A 17,762-nucleotide genomic window follows, 5' to 3' on the forward strand; every position below is an offset into this window, starting at 1 on the left:
TAAAAGTTAATTTAGTAAAGACTTTAGTAGCATTTAATTTTTCATGAAATTAACTTATAACAGCTGACAAATACAGTTTAATGTTCTTTAATATTTTTATTGTAAGAATCTAAGTCTTGAGATTCTTAGCTAACTTTGAAGATACATATTTTATTATGTCTCATTAATTGAGATATACTTCAGAGTTACCACACATTATATTTGTAAATGGGATTTTGAAAAATTATATACAGCTTTGCAGAAATCCATTCAAGCTCTCCTTGAGGGAATCAGTGTAAAAAAATTGGCAATTTTAATAATTCATAAAAGGTTTGGAAACTTGTGTCACTTAACAACTTTATGACAAGTTAATTCACATTTTATTTTCAATTTTTTAATAATGGCTATATCCTCATGATTATTTTTTGGAGAATAATTTATAATTAATGGGAGTGAAAGTATGAGTGTCAAGTAATTCAGTTGCACACTTTAATAATAATAAATATCTTTGAATAACATCATTATTTATTGTGATGAATTACAAAAGTCTTAACCATATAGCCTATCCACTTCAGCATCTTAAACAGAATAAGTGGTCTAAGAATGTAAAACATAAAATGTAAGGCCAAAGTCATGTTATTTTGTTATTTGTCAAGACAGTGCTGCAAAGTTTGTCTTATTGATATCATGATCATGAATCAAACAGGTGACACAAAGCTCAGGTCAGTTTGAAAAAGGACTGCTAGAAACCAGATAGGGTGCCAGTGCTCTAAGTGTGACAGCCTATCCACATGTACTAGCAGTGGATACTAGAGTGTCTTCAGATAACTGAGGTATATGGGTAATTGTACAAACTAGACAATACAGATTTGTTGGATTCACTTCAAAAATACTGAACACTGAGTCTAAAATGAGGTTAAATTTTTAAATCCACCAGTTGACAAAGTGGAGCTTTCTAAAAGATTCTTTGCTCCAGAAACAATACTAGAGAAGTTGGAGGCTATAATAACACTTGTAGTAGAAGGAATATAGGCACAATATTTTATTTTTATTTCCAGTTTTGTGTTATATTTTTCTTCCTTAAAATGAGGATCCTTTATGTTCCAAGTCCTTTCCCTTCACTATCTACCTATCAAAAAGTTAACCAGGGGACTGGGGATTTAGCTCAGTGGTTCCGTTGCCTGCCTCGAAAGCTCAAGGACCCGAGTTCAATCCCTGGTACCAAAAAAAAAAAAAGTTAACCACAGTAGAAACAATGGTATGCCAAATCATATTTGTAGTTTCACTTTATTTAGAAGTTACTTAAGAAAGAACAAATAATTTTAAAATTCAAGAGATCTTTCTTTTTTGTATCAAAGTAAAATTAATTGTCATTATTCACCTATTATGAAATGAAACCAAAAAGAAATAGTTGAGATCAGCTGCATTTTGGTAATTGAGAAAAATCCAGGGTGTTTATATTTAATCCAAAGACTGAAAACTGAAGTTCAGACAAGTTTTATTAATGATGAAATAAAAACTGTTTAATCTTAAATGAAAAATAAAAATTTCATGTGATTATCTAAATGCACCTCTAATAATTTTAAATGGAATGTCTACAGTAGTTCATCAATATTAATTATTTTATTCAGTAAATCTTGGCCACCACAATCATAATTAGTTTTTCTACACATTGCAACAAAAGGCATAGTGTTTTTGTTATATAAGAAAATGCAACTGATTTCACAAACCATACAAAAATTGAATCTAATTAGCTCATAGCCATATCTTAGAAAAAGAAGCTTCAAAAAATGAAGGCTCAGACTAGTATGGGATTAGCTTGAGATCTTCAAAAATGTGTATTTCATCAATCTCAATATATTGCTTTGGAAATGTGTGATTGTTGTCATGTATGTATGTGTATTCTCTAAATTTAAAGCAGTAGCTGATATCTACTTCCTAAAGAGATAGACAACAATGTTGGTAGGACGCAAAAAATTATTTCAAATGTTCAAAGGACCAACAGCAACAAATGAAAAAATATGTCGTCAACAAACAAAACCTTTTGGTATTTTTCACTTCACCAAATAACGTTTGGATTACTCAAATCAAAACTTGTTCTCAGGAAACAAGAATAGAACTTGTAAATAACATTCTAATCTTTCCACTGTTTAAGAGACACAATAATCTTCCCTACTCATGTGCTACTATCAAAATATGTCAAATAATATACAAATAATATACAGAAGGAAAGCATCATCGGATACAGTTTGCAGCTATTTATTCTGTAGAAAAATAAGAGTACAATAGGAGAAACATATTCTTAAATAGGAAACAGCAACCTTGAGGACAACACCACATACTCTTATTCATTTAACTGCATTAATCAGAGGCCAGTGCTTCAGCAAACTTCAGGATACACAGAAGGCTATAACTCCCAATTTTGGGTGGAAAATATTCACCTGTAACTTCTGTCTACTGGAACTGTGAAGCTGTTCAAGTCTACAAGGAAAAGAATCTTCCAGGCTGGCTTTGAACTCACTTTGTAGCCCAGCCTCGGACTCGCGGTGATCCTCCTGTCTCAGCCTTCCGGTTGCTGGTATTACAGGCATGGGTCACCACTCCGGGCTAGAAAGAAAAGAATCTTACATGACCCAATGACAAAACAATTGTTCCTCCGCTAGTTAATTACAGAGGTTCCTGGTATAGTCCGGAATTCCTACTGAATTTTTTTCTCCTTGGAAAGCCCTTTCTTTGGTGTTTTTTTTTGTCCTCCTCCCTTTCGTGAACTTTTGAAAAGTTCTTCTCACAGCAAGTTTCTATTTCAAACTTTTCCCAATTATTTGCCAAAGCACTATAGCATACTTCTAATATTTTATTATTTTGGTAATGCTGTAAGGCTAGAAAAATAACAAACAACAAAAATCTTTACCAATCATGTCCAGAAGGGAATGGAGAAGTGTTAATTTCATTTCACAGGCACACCCTTCTCAAATTCTTACAATCTGACTGTACAGAGAGGGAAGGGTGTTGGAATATTGTACAGTACCTTTTTTTTTGTCCTTATAAATTTTCAACAACAGCACCCTCTAGTGTCTCTAGTTGAGCGATACATTTGATCACCAGCTAGGTACAAAAAACTGCGCTTAAAACTATTGACAGCATGTCCGTTTGTGTCTACCAGAGTTTCTCCCATTTCTAAATCATAGTTTCATCGTAAATTAATTTGCTTTTTTCATACCTCTAACAGGAGCAGACTTATTGTCATTTTTGGCTTGAATGCCTTAACACTAGAAATACCTACCAATTAAATGTGAAAGTATCTGAACTAATGATGAAAATAATATTTAGAATTTAAAAAGTACTTTTAACTTTTGAAAACACTTGCATATATTTTTACCATTTTTATGTTACAATACATCCCTTCCCTTATGAAATCACGTTTTCGAGAGAGAGAAGAATCATTTTATTAGGGATAAAAAATAAATGAATTAACTAAGGATTTTGCTTAAGGCAGTCACTATCCCATTAGGTTTTATGTTATCTTTTAATTTTATATAACATCTTTACTTCAGAAGTCTTGAAGAGTGCTATGGCTTGTATCTAGACTTCTCCCCACCTCCAAAGTCTCATGTGGCCATAGGTGGAGCTTTTTGGAGGTGGCTGGATCTAGAGTGTGTAAAGCAGGAATTAATGATGTGATGCCAGGATTGATTCATGGTGCCATGCTAGGATTAAAGGTGCCCCACTCTGGGTGTGAGTGCTACCCACTCTAAAGACAGGTAGCTTGGATAAAATATAAGGGACAGAAAGTGTGCTGCTGACATGCCTTGCTGCTTCACTGCTTTGCTGCCTTCTGCCTGTCATGAACTGGTTCTCCTCTGTGATCCTCTCTGCCATGCCACCCTGCTTTGGTGCCAGATGAGTATGAACTGAAACCTCTGCAAACTGTGGCTGAAATAAACCTTTCTTCCTTTAACTTTGGGTATCAGGTATTTTGTCTCAGCAACAAGAAAAGTAACTAAGACAGAGAGTAACATTCTTTATTAATATCAAGCACTGTGCTAAAGCATTTTAGGGTCATTATTTTATTTGAATATCACTTCAATATATTCAGGTGGATATGGTTATTAGCCTCATTTTTAGATGAAGAAACTGAAGCTTTCTTAGGATAGCTCTGCCCTCAAAATATATAATGGAGTGAACATATGTAGCTCTAAGTTTTCCAGAAGCCACACTAAACACATTGAAAACAAACAGGTGAAATTAACTAGAATAATATATTTAACCAATTACTCAGATTTTTATTGGTCCATGTAATTGATATGTAATATTACTGACATTTTATATAAACGTGTACATGTATATTCATGTACTATGTCTTCAGAATAGGATGTGAATTTTGTACTCCCAGCACAATTCAACTTGGGTGAGCCATAGTTCACGCACTGAATAGTCACAGGTAGTTAGTACTTGCCTTACTGAACAGTACAAGTATAAAGGTAAATTTGTCTGAAGCCACCCAGCTAGAAAGTGGCAGAGCCAGGACTCCAAATTTGGTCTTTTTCTTAACCATTGAGTATCACTGCCTCATACTAATTGCAATCTTTGCTGATGGCTTAATAGTAAAAATGAAAAATATGGACAATGTACTTTATCCAGCCTTACCTACTTTCCCAATAGCAATGATGATCTATTGATTATAACATTTATGCCCAAGGTATAGTTAAATTTATGTACAACACAAAAGAATGGCATTTGTTATAACAGTCATGTGATATAAAATATTTGTCCATCTATATGAACTGTGCATTCTCTCTCTACACAGAGACTACATAGTAATGCAAATGACAGTAGGATGCAGATTTCTTGATAAGAGGTATATAATGTAAGGGCAATTGAAATAACAGATTATTTGATCTGTTTCATCAATGTCATATAAAAGATGTTTTGAAAGAAAGATGAAATGTACATGAATAGGCAGTGCCAATTCTCTTCCTTATTGTCTTCTTTTACTAGAATACCACAGTTGATCAGTCTTCAGATTAACACACTGTTTTTCAGTTTTAATCAATTCTTACAGGCCTTAGTCACTGAAGGTTTTAGAAACCTCTTATTTGATCCATTATATAAACGTATAATGGCTTTATTGCTTTACCTTGAGAGTAGGCATATTTACATGTTTGTAGAACATGTGTATTACCATAATTTCACTTTTATGATCATAGTAAAACCATGGCTCAGGTTCCTAATAGGAACACTAAAAAAACAAGTTGAAATAAACATCACAATTCCTTCATGTGATCTGCTCCAAAAAAAGTAGATTGGCACAGTGTCCTTTTTAATTTTGAGGCCTTTAGTTAATTGGATTTTTGGTTTTTTTGTTTGTTTGGTTTTTTTTTGGTACCAGGGATCAAACTCGGGTCCTTGCACTTGCAAGGCAAGCGATGGAACCACTGAGCTAAATCCCTGGCCCAGTTAATTGCATTTTTGATAGAAGGTACATTGCACAAACATTGTAACCACACAATCTAAAGACTATATGTTGAGGGATAGCAAAGTGGACTGGAAATAGCAAGATTTTGTGTTCCCCATTTTATAGCTATGAAACATTTTACCTGGTTTCTGTTTTCTCATTTGTTAAAAAAAAAATGAACTTAACAATATCTCCTCATAGGATGTTTTTGAGGATTAATAAGACAATCTATATAATGAAGTTGGTGCATAAATGCACTTAATAAAGGAGAGTCCTCTCTGGGCAGAGCAGATTGCTAATCAGTCCTCTGAGTCAGAAAGAGCTTTTGTCAGATATCCTGGGTTTTGGTTATTCCACTGCTCATTGGTGCTAGCAACAGTCAGAACACAGGAGAAAAGAAAATGGGAAATTTCTTTTCATTATTTTCAGATGTACCTGTCAGTCTTTTTAACAAACTGAATCTCTCAGATGATTTTTCGTTATTTAGTTGAACTTAATAGTTTCCATAGTCTCTAAGTAATGGGTCTACAGAAATAATTTTCTGTTGAACTATAAAATTTAAACTTTTGTGCTCTATATTATGGAAGAATCCAGGTTAACTATAAAGCACCCATGCTTTGTAGCTGAATTTAGGAGTTAGTCACGCTTAATAAAAATCCAGAGCCTGTACTGTTTAGCTCCATAATCTTGTGTAAATTATCTATCCTCTATGATCTTCACTTTCTGAAATTGCAAAATGAACATAATAATATTAACTTCATAAGCCTGCATGATTGTAACTTCGAATCTTTAGAACAGACACTGAATAGTTCTCTCCTCCTCAAGTTGAGATGGAAATCTTAAGAAACCAGTTAGTATATAATGTGTACATTATGAGTAATTATTAATGCTCTGAAAGTACTCCTAAGAAATGGCTTTGCCACATTGTTTTAGATCAATTAGTGATTTTAAATTCATTGAGTTCCTGCTATCTCTTATGAGAGTACCACTGAGCAGTGTAAACTCTGAGACAGAGCAGTAACCATTTGACAGTTTCTGATTTCATCTCTCAAGAAGAGGACAATGCCTGTGCTAGATAGTATGAATAATGGAGACAGAGTCACAAGAGGAATAAAATGTAATGATAAAGCACCTACCTAGACTTGTTTGAGTAAATACTTCCTTGTGTTTTCTTTCATACAGATGCACTTCTCCGTTTCTCCTAATAATGGTTTTAATTGTAAATAATGCAAGTTAGGGGTGGAGATTTAGCTCAGTGGTTCCACAGCCTGTCTCCCAAGTGCAAGGTCCCCAGTTAGATTGCCAGTACAAATAAATAAATAAATATTGCAAGTTAAAAACTGGAATATGAAGAACAGTTAATCAAGTTTTAACCTTTAAAAATATCAGGAATTGGAAAAGAGGAGTTAAGAAGATGGAAGACACAGGAAAGTGTCATAAAAATTTGCCCTTCAATTAAAAATTTTTCTGTGAAAAAGCAATTAGAATGTAATAACTCATAATAATTACAAAAACCTTTCCTTCTTAGAATTCTGTCCCTCTGAACTTGCCATCCCACACTCCATTCAACAAACAAAAAATAAAACCTAGTTACTGTACTCTTGGGGCCAGATACAGTCTACTTTTGGGCCTCCTATTCCAGGAAAGACTCTTCTCCTTTTAAAATCAAAACAGAGGGCTGGGGATTTAGCTCAGTGGTCTGTCACCTACCTCACAAGCGCAAGGACCCAAGTTTGATCCCCGGTACCAAAAAAATCAAAACAGGATACCAGAGAGACCAAGTTGCTCTACAAGTTAAGCAAAGACAGTGGATTATTCCCCTAAAACTGCATACATGAATAATTTACAGAATTCACCTGGTTCTTTCTTTGGCCTCTGGGTAAATAATTTTTAATCTCATACCAGAAAAGGGGAATTAGCCCCTGCTTCTTAATACTCAGGACCCATCTGAGCTACAAAACAGTCATATGGTCCAGAGTCGTTTTAATGGTCTTAGAAGCGCTGGCACCCCCCAATGAGCTGTCCACTAGGCACTAGGAGTGAGCTAGGAAACACTGGCCTTGTGGCTCCAGGCGGGATTCTTCCTTCTTCTTCGATCCTTTCCTACCTTGGAAACTCCCTGTCCATGTCCATGATACTGACCACTCCCCAGCAGCAGCGATGCACCCAGACCCTTCCTAAAGTAGCCCACAGGAACCCACATCCTTAAGCTTGCTCTTACTTGTTCTCTGGAGTAGCCAAAGGCTGAACGCCCCCCCCCCCCGCCCCCATCACACCCGGAGGTTGAGTCTGGCAAGGCAAACAAGGTACCATTCCTCCTCACAGTAGAGTATGATACATGTAGAAACAGCCTCTGGGCTCAAACTGCCCGCTCTTGCCCCTACTTCCACTAGTTTGTCTTAAGTATCCTTTGTATGAGAAAATGGTGCTGCTTTCTGAGTGCTTGTCCTCTTGCTGGAGTCAGGGCAGCCAGGCGGATCTCAAGAAAAGTATACAGAACAAGAAAAATAAAACTTCTTTAAGATAATGTAAATGAGCGAAACCCAAAGGAGAGGCTAAGGGAGCCAAGAGCAGCAAACTTAAGGCACCAATGCATGTCCTCGTTTTCTGGTTTGGGGAAGCAGGCAACAGGAAAGTTTGCGTTTTCTCAGGCAGCAGTTCCTGCATGCAAGTGTGCCAGCAGCACGAATTCAGCAGCCGGCTCCGGGCAGCAACTAGTAATTTCCTAAGCTTACCACCATCCTCCCTTCCATCTCCCTGGCGGATCTCAGTTGGAAGGGAGAGCCCGCCTCCGCCTCCGGAGCGATGGAGATGTGAGGAGTGAGGGTAGTGGGGGTCAGAGGGGAGTACCCAACAGTCGGTGCGGCTCGGTCCCCTCCTAGCAGGCGCCCCGGGCACTGATTCACTTCTTGCCCTCCCTTCCACTCACTCACCCCCCTTCCTTCCCCCTTCTCCCGCTTAGCCTAGTTCCTCCTCCTCGCCATTTAAAAGGGCTGGCTCGGCGCTGGCTCCTGGCGGTGGGCAAATTGTCAGGGTGGAGGAGCAGTGAGGCTTAGTGGCATGCCCGGCCGGCGCGGCAAAGCAGAAGGCCAGCCAGAGTGAGCAGAGTGGCAGTGGCGGCGGCGACACAGGCGGCACCGGCCAGCTCAGACAGCCTCAGCGCCTGAACAGCCTCAGAAACAGCCTCAAGGGCTCCAGCTGCTCGGGACTGAGAGCTGTGGAGGTGGAGCCCGCTATAGCAATAGGAGTCTAGTCTTCGGAAGCCTTTTCTTTCTTTCATTTACCTTTTCATCTTGTTCAAAAGGTGTCTTAGACTAGGTAAGTGTCCAGTTCGGTTGCCAGAATAGACTGCGGCACGGGAGACTTGACAGATCCCGCACTTAGTGCGGAGAGACTGCTGGGCGCCTGCGCTTGGGGGTCTAGACTATGATCACCTTGGGAATTTTAAAGATGCTTCTGGTGTCCTTCCTTCCCCTTCCTCCTTCTCTTCCCTATCGGAAAGAGAAAGGGTAAACCCTCGGGGTAAGCTCAGAGAGTATCGTTTTGGCACTGCCACCAATCGGTCTGGTTACTTTTAGAAAACTCACTTTTGCCAAAAAAAAAAAAAAAAAAAAAAAAAAAAATGTGTCCTCGCACGAATCTCCCTGACATTGGCTATGCAAAAATGTCTTTCACAAACACAGCCAGCTTCAGCGAGGATGAAAGAAATTCTAAGATTGGGCAGATGCAGAAAAAAGAACATGCCTCTTACTCCTGGGATGGCCTGGTGGAAGGTTCGAATTGGGGGGCAATAGCCAGAGCTGAGAATCTCCTACCTCTTGCTGCTAGCCCCTCTGCGTGCCTCTCTTTGGTGCTCGGGTTTGGATTTAATCCTTGGGGGCTCTACCTTTGGCGCAGACTGAAGGGGAGCCCAGCATGTGGCATGCAAGGGGCATCCAGCAGCTCCTCCTGGCACTCCTGCCTTTCAAGCCCTTTCCGTCCTATTTACTGGGCTGTGTTTAAGCAGCACCCATTGGAGGTGGCGATTGTAGGTGTGGAAACATCTACGGGTTTTTTTTTTTAATTTTTAAAGGCAACTTCTCATAATCGAGTAGCCAAAAAAAAAAAAAAAAAAAAAGCATCCTTTTATCATTTACAAAATGACTTTCTAAGAGTGTAATGTAAAAGTGTTTCTCATTCTCTAAAGAAATGACTTGTAATCCCTTAGCTAAAAAAACCGCCCACCGATCCCCTAAACATTTGGCACTAAGATCCGAAAACCAGTTCATCTCTCCACAAAAAAATTGTTTTCCTAAAGTGTGGATAGTAAAACGGCTCCTTTTCTCTGTTAATGTGAGCGTCATTGTAAAAGATGACTTAAAAAAACCTGCAAATGAAGACATTTCTTTAGAGACTTTAGTAGAGTAGAGCGACTGTGGGCCTTGGGTTAGAGACAAGACTTATACAGGAGCGTTTAGTCAGTAGCTAATTTACTCCTCTTTTGGGTGGTCACTAATGCCAAGCGGGAGTTGCTATCTTGCCTCGCCAGGGGGAAGACTTTTAGAGTTTAACTGGGTACGTTTCCTTTGCTTCCAGAACGATTTATTGTGGGCTCCGCTGTTTTGTTCTCCTTTGTGGCTAGGGGTGTGGGTCGCTGAGATGCGTGTCTGAACTGCGTGTGCGCGCTGGAGCCTGCGGGCGGGCCCTAGCCTCTGAAAGCAGAGTGCCCTTCAAAAAGGTTGTCTCGGATCTGGGAAACTTGCACCACCGAGGCACACAGCTACAAAGAAAAGCCCGGAGAGATGAGAGATAGGACAACAGAAGAAATAAAAGTAAACCGCCACAGGAACAAACAAAATAAAAAAACGTGTCCTTACTTGTGTGTGGAAACATGCCAAGATAGAATTTAAACCTAGCCTAGGAGGTGCTTCTATACAAATTATGTTGTGCGGGAAGGAAAAAGTGATTGAAAATAGAGAGCGAAGGATAAGGCGGCAAAAAGATGGAGTTGGAGCGATGCTGTTGGAGGAGCAGCATGCGTGACCCTAGCTAGTGCTGCAACTAGGAAACAACCTGAGGAGCTGGGATTTTGAACACTGAGCACCACACCAGATAAGGTGGCAGCGCTTTGTGACTGAAAGAAAATATCTTCCTCCATAAAAAGTAAGACAGATGTGACTCAAGAAAAGGGGGTGGGTATTCCTACAGATGTTGGCAACTTGGTAAAAACCAAATGGAATTCCACTTGTAATCTTATTTGACAAATTCTCGAAATCACTGCAGGAAATCTGTCTCAGGACTGCTCTTTCCAGTGTGTGTGTGTGTGTGTGTGTGTGTGTGTGTGTGTGTGTGTGTGTGTGTGCGTGTGTGTGTGTGTGCGTGTGTGTGTGTGTGTAGGGGCATTGGAAAGAAATTCGAATTCGAAGTAATGGTATATGTGTATGTCCCCTTTCATGTCTTTGTCTGTCTGGTTCATAGGAAGCAGCGCATACTGTAAGGGTGCTTTTGACGAATCAACTGAGACATGGACGTGATCTGGTCTAAAGATACATTTCTGTCTCTGCTAAATTAGCAACTGCTGCGCGCAACTCCAAGATCCTAGTCCTGCCACTGTTATCAGAGAGTTGAGCTTTCTGAGCTGTGGGGGAGAGCCTTCTCAAGGGATTCCCGAGATCCTTGTTCTCTCCTCGCCTTCTCTGGCTCAGCCCCTCCTTCTGCCAATGATGTCAGCCCCCTAGAGACTCGGCGGAAGGAGAGGCGGTGGAACAGGCACCGCAGCCCTGCCTGCTTGCTCCTTCCACACAGCTGACCTTGACACCTTAGGTCCCTTCAAACGCTTATGCTCACTGTCCTTGCTTCCAGCTCCCCTGATCCGCATTAGCCCATAGAAGTGCTGAAGGCCCAGCTACTTGCTGGGCCACGTTGGATTTTTGAATGCGGGGATCAAACCCAGATTCGGAGGTTTTCCCTATCCTTTTTCTCTCCCCCCTCTCCAGCCCCGGGCTCTGCCCTTTTTAGGCTCCCGCCTTCAGCCTTCACTGTCCACAGCCAATTTATTTATTTACTAGCAGTTTAGAGGGCAAGTTTTTTCAGATACAATAATAGTTAAAAGTGTTAAATTTGCACTCTCCCCCGCCCCTGCACCGTGAGAAGGAAGAAGGATGTGAAGATCGCGGCTTTTTAAAAATAAAAATTTGTCAGTCTCATTTCCCACACAACAAGCTCCCTAGAAGAAGCAGAGGGTCCTCTTCTGAAAGAAATGCTGTGGTGGTGGTAGTGGTGGGGAAAATCGGAAGCTTAGGCACTGGAGTCGGAGTCCCCTGAACTGTTAGGAAGGGAGAGGAAATTGAAAGTTGAAGAGAGAAAGGTTCCAGCTGCTGCTGCCGCCGCTGGGAAGCAGCCACAGTGCTCTCTCTTTATTATATCTCTTCTAGAGATCTGCGCGCCAAATGGGGAAGATTCTTGAACAGGTTTTTAGGAGACGAAAGCCAGCCTCCGCTTCCCCTCTGAGTTTGCTTCTGTCGTTTTAAGGAGCCATTCTCTACTTTCCCGAATTTTTAGGCTAATTTGTTTTCCCTGATTGCTGGCAGCTCATTATTTAGTTCTGAGAGAAGGGCTGTAAGGCACCATTGGAGAAGGCTGCACCCAGCAAGAGGGAAGAGATGAAGGCAGGCCTTGTGCAGGCAAGTGGCATCTCAAATTGACTTATATTTCTAAGGAAATTACATTCAAGAGGGATCGCAACAGACTAAGTACTGTATTTTGGTTTGGAGGCAGGTCAGAGATGGGGAAAAGGAGCAGGAGTTAAAAATTCTTCCATTCTGTAAATGTAGGATTCCCCCCTTTTCCTTTTTCCCTTCAATGGAAAGCTTCTCTTACATGATATATCACTGGCAGCAAACTTAAAAGTTGCTGCGCTTTTGAGATAGGGGAATAGGAAAGAAACTTAGACCAATAATAAAAATATATTCATTCCCCAAAACCCAATCATTTACTAAAAGTTGAAAGAAGCCTCTCCTTCCCCTTAACACCTAACAGTATTTTTTTGGACACCCAAGCAATGTTGGGTTTTGGCAGCTGTAAGCCCTGGCAGAAAGGACAGCAGATTTCACATTACTCCTTCTATTGGTATTCAAAACTTTGTTCTTCTAAGATAGAAATTCCTGATAGAGAGCTTTCAGACTACTGGTAGCAGGAAGAAATCTGGTGAAAGATTTAAAAATTATTCTTTCCCCTTTTCTCAATTTGAGCAGTCCACAACAACCTTCAGCCAGAATTTATAAGATTTTTGTAGGAACCAGGAGATGTACATCAACAAAGAGGCTATATAAACCACTGGCTTTGAGTTACATTGACAAAACATGTATACCTGCTACATTTTCTATGGGTAGGAAAGGAAATAACACAGAGGATGAATATTTGAGAGCTAATTCCAATAATCTGACTTCACATATTTTAAAGGAGGTGTCATAAGTTTATTTATTCACCTAAGAATCCACAAACATTACTTAGTCACCTACAGTGCCAAACCATGTATCAGGCTTCAGGAATACTGTATAAAACGGATTATGAAAAAACATGACTTGGACCTCTTTGAGTCAGGAGACTTACAAAACTAGGATACAATTGATAAACGCTTTAATTGAGCATAATGGAGGAAGGAATTAATTTTTTAAAAAAGTGTCAGACTTTAGAAAATAGCCATTCCTAGTCAATGACTAACCAAGAAGTTTACAGAGAAGTTTATGTTGGATACAGGCTAAATAAAGGAATAGAGGCTTGATAGCTTGCTATGGAGTTAAGAGGTATGTGTGCTTCCTAGATACAGGGCACTTTTGAAGACTTTTCAAGTAAGTATGTTAACAATAAAAGAGTGGGAATATTTCACAGTAGGTGAAACAGTTGAAATGCTGTTGTTTGTCAGTGAATGAACTGATGCATAGGACCAGAGAGTAGATGCCAATAAGAAGGTACTGTAACAGCTAGAAAACAAGCTAAATGAAGAGGACCGAAAGTAAATTAAGTCTGGGCTAAAAAAGAAAGGAATGCTACTCTAGGGAATAAAATTTTATTTTTACCAATCATTGTCATTCTATTATATCATTTTACTCATCATGCTTTCCTGACCCAGCTTCCATATTCCCTATCATCCACCAAAAGTGTAAACACTTTTTTGTCCTGGATGCTTGCATTCCTTCAGCCTCTTACAACAAGCATACTTATCCCCTCTGGCTCCATTTCCTACACACATCCTTGCATCATGTTTGCATCCTACAACATCTCTCCTACCCTTACCCACTTCAGCTTTCTCACTACTACCAATTTAGAGCTCTATAATCTTCATTTTTCTTCCTCTAAATACTAAAAATCAGTTCTATCTTAATTTTATTTGTCTTCTATCTTCAGTTTTCCCTCAACCATTTTAGCTTTCATTAATTACTCTATTAATTTGCCCATTTTTTATCTGAGATTTATGGTCTCCCCTCTACTAATCACCTTAAGCTCTCCTCTAGTGATCTCAGAGAAACTTTAAACAAATAAAAAAGTAATCTTTATTTCAAACTTGCCTACAGATTTTTCTAATTTCCTTCATCATCAAATTTTCTTTTTTTTTGTATTAAATTCTTTTATTGGTACATTGTAGGTATACAACACAATTACATTTCTCATTGGGAATTGTACCTTTATATAATGCATCTTGGTTCTTATTTTTTCCCCATTCCTAGCCCTCCCTTCAACCCTCCACCCTTCCCTATTTACAAAGACTTTACTTCCATTTTTTCCATTTCTCATCATTTTTTCCTTTCCCTTCTTTCCTTTCCCCTGTGCCTCCCACTACCCCTACCCCTTTGGACCTTTTCTTCCTATTTTGCATTATCGATTATTCATTCTAATAATTGGTACATTTTAGGTATACAATATAATGACATTCATCATTGGAAATTTGCACCTTTACATATTCTCTCTTGGTTCTTATATTTCACCCTTGCCCAGCCCTCCCTTCAACCCCTCCAGTCCTCCCTATTTACAAAGATTTTGTTCCTATTTTTCCATTTTCTCATATTAATCCCATTCCCTTCTATCCTTTCCCCTAGCCTTCCCACTTGCTTCCCCTTTGCCCCTTTTCTTCCCATTTCACATTACCTATTATACATTTCGTCCTTATTTACACTTTCAATTTCTCACACCAGAGAAACTACTCGGTATTTATACATGTGTGTCCTATTTATTTCACTTAAGAGTATTGCCTCAATGTGCATCCACTTAGCTATAAATGTCTCTAATTTCTCATTTTTTATGGCTGAGTAGTACTCCATTTTATTAAAAAAACCACATTTTCTTTATCCAGGCTCCAGTTGATGGGCATTTGGGCTGTTGCCAAGTTTTAGCTATTACAAACTGCACTGCTATGAACATGGGTGCACATATATCACTGTGGTATGATTCTTTTAATTCTTTGGGGAAGATCCCCAGCAGTGGAATAGCGGGGTCAAAAGGGATTTCCAGTCCTAGTTCTTTGAGGTATCTCCATACTGATTTCTACAGTGGTTGAACCAGTCTACACTCCCACCAGCAGTGGAACAGGGATCCTCTTTCCCCACAGCCCCACCAGCATTTGTTATTGGTTGATTTCATGATAGCAGCCATTCTTTCTGGAGTGAAGTGGAATCTCAGTGTTGTTTTCATTTGCATCTCTCAAATGACCAGTGATGTTGAACATTTTTTCATGTATTTATTTGCTATTTCTACTTCATTGTCTGAGAAATGTCTGTTCATTTCAGATGCCCATTTTTTGATTGGGTCTTTAAATTTGGGAGGTCTGATCTTTTTAAGTTTTTTATAGATTTGAGATAGTAGACATTTGTCTGAGGAAGAGCAGGTGAAGATTTTTTCCCACATTGTGGGTTGCCTCTTCACACTGCTGGTGGTTTCTCTCGCTGTGCAGAAGCCTTTTAATAAGAAGAGATCCCATTTGTTGATTGTTTGTGCTAGTTCATGGGCAACTGAGGTTTTGTTCATAAAATCTTTTCCTATACTGATGTCTTCAAGGGTTCTACCTAACCTCTGTTCCAACTGGTTCAGAATTTCTATTTTAATATTTAGATCTTTAATCCATTTTGATTTTAGTTTAGTGCATGGTGAGAGGCACAGGTCTAGTTTTAATCTTTGGCAAGTTGAAGCCCAATTTTTCCAGCACCATTTTTTAAAGAGGCTATCTTTCCTCCAGTGAGGGTGTTTGGCTCCTTTGTCAAAGATGCGATGGCTGAGTGTGTCTGGCATTGTTTCTGCATCTTCTAATCTGTTCCACTGGTCCTCAACTCTGTTTCTTTGCCAGTACCATGCTGTTTTTATCACAGTAGCTTTGTAGTAGAGTTGCAGGTTGGGGATTGTGATACCCCCTGCCATGTCTCTGTTACCTAGAATTGCTTTTGCTATTCTGGGTCTCTTCTTGCTCCAAATGAATTTTTGGATTGTTTTCTCAAGGTCTATGAAGTATGCTGCTGGGATCTCAATTGGAATTGCATTAAATCTATATAGCAGTTTTGGAAGTATGGCCATTTTCACTATATTAATCCTTCCTACCCAGGAGCAGGGGATGTCTGTCCATTTTCTGATATCATCTTCAGTCTCTCTTTGCAGAGTGCCATAGTTTTCAGAGAAGAGGTCTTTGATTTCTTTCATTAGGATGATTCCTAGGTATTTCAGGTTTTTGGATGCTATTGTGAAAGGAATTATTTGCCCTATTTATCTCTCAGTGAGTCTGTCATTGGTGTAGAGGAAAGCTATTGATTTTTGTGTGTTGACCTTGTAACCAGCTACTTGACTGAATTTGGTTATTAAGTCTAGAAGACTTTTGGTGGAGTTCTTGGGGTCTTCTATATACAGTATCATGTCATCTGCAAATAATGACAATTTGACTTCTTCATTTCCTATCTTTATTCCTTTTATTTCTTTCTCTTGTCTAATTCCTGTGGCAAATGTTTCCAGAACTATATTGAACAAGAGTGGTGATAGTGGACATCCTTGTCTTGTTCCTGATTTGAGTGTGAAGGATTTCAGTTTTTGACCATTCAGTATGATATTGGCTGTTGGTTTTTCATAGATGGCTTCTATCAGTTTGAGGTAGAGACCATCTATTCCAATTTTTGGTAGGGTTTTTATCATAAATGCATGTTGGATTTTGTCAAATGCTTTTTTCTGCATCTGTGGAGATAATCACATGGTTTTTGTCTTTGGCTCTATTGATATATTGTATTACTTTGATTGATTTTCGTATATTGAACCATCCCTACATCCCTAGGATGAATCCCACTTGATCAGGGTGTATGATCTTCTTGATGATCTTCTGCATTCTGTTTGCCAGTATCTTATTAAGGATTTTTGCATCTATGTTCATTAGTGAGTTTGGCCTATAGTTCTCTTTTTCAGTTGGGTCTTTCTCTGCTTTGGGGATCAAGGTGATGCTTGATTCCAGGAATGAATTTGGGAGTATTGCTTCCCTTTCAGTTTCATTGAAGAGTTTAAACAGTAGTGGCAGCAGTTCCTCTCTAAATGTCTTGTAGAATTCAGCAGTGAAGCCATCAGGGCCCGGGCTTTTCTTTGTTGGTAAGTTTTTAATTACATTTTCAATTTCATTGGTTGATATTGGGTTGTTCAGAATTTTTAGGTCTTCTTCGTTCAACTTTGGTAATTCATGTGTATCTAGGAATCTGTCCATTTCTTCTGTGTTGTCCATCTTATTGGCGTATAGGTTCTGGAAGTAGGTATTGATGATTCTCTGGATTTCTGCTGGGTCTGTTGTAATTTCACCCTTTTCATTCCTAATTGCATGGATTTTGGCCTTTTCTTTCCTTTTTCTGGCAAGGTTGGCTAAAGGTTTGTCAATTTTGTTGATTCTTTCGAAGAACCAACTCTTGGCTTCATTGATTTTTTTGTATCGTTCTCTTAGTCTCCATTGCCTTGATTTCTCCTCTGATCTTTATAATTTCCTCCCTTGTATGAGCTCTGGGGTTGTCCTGCTCTTCTTTTTCTAGAAGCTTGAGGTTCAGCATCAGGTTGTTTAATTGGGTTTGTTTTGTTTTCCTAATATGTGTATTCACTGCTATGAATTTCCCTCGTAAGACTGCTTTCATTTTGTCCCATAGATTCTGATATGTTCTATTGTTATTGTCATTTAGTTGAAGGAACTGTCTGATTTCTTCTTTAATTTCCTGTGTGACCCATTGGTTATTTAGAAGTGTGTTGTTCAATTTCCATGTGTTTATGAAATTTTTTGAGTTTCTTTTGCTATGGATCTCCAATTTCATTGCACTATGGTCTGATCATATACAGGGGATAACTTGAATTC

General features: G+C 39.0%; 1 protein-coding gene across 1 annotated transcript in view; it reads left to right on the forward strand.

Annotated features, from left to right (window-relative positions):
• The first annotated feature begins 8,388 nt into the window (after positions 1–8,388).
• Pcdh11x (protocadherin 11 X-linked) overlaps positions 8,389–17,762 on the forward strand; it is a 108,674-nt gene continuing 99,300 nt past the window's right edge. Inside the window, exon 1 of the mRNA XM_021251257.2 lies at positions 8,389–8,752. The gene's annotated coding sequence lies outside the window, so the exon portion shown is untranslated. The remainder of the gene's footprint in view (positions 8,753–17,762) is intronic.

This window comes from Heterocephalus glaber, unplaced genomic scaffold (genome assembly GCF_053883595.1).
Source record: "Heterocephalus glaber isolate CG9 unplaced genomic scaffold, H.glaber_assembly_v1.0 deba00001613, whole genome shotgun sequence".
NCBI lineage: Eukaryota > Metazoa > Chordata > Mammalia > Rodentia > Bathyergidae > Heterocephalus > Heterocephalus glaber.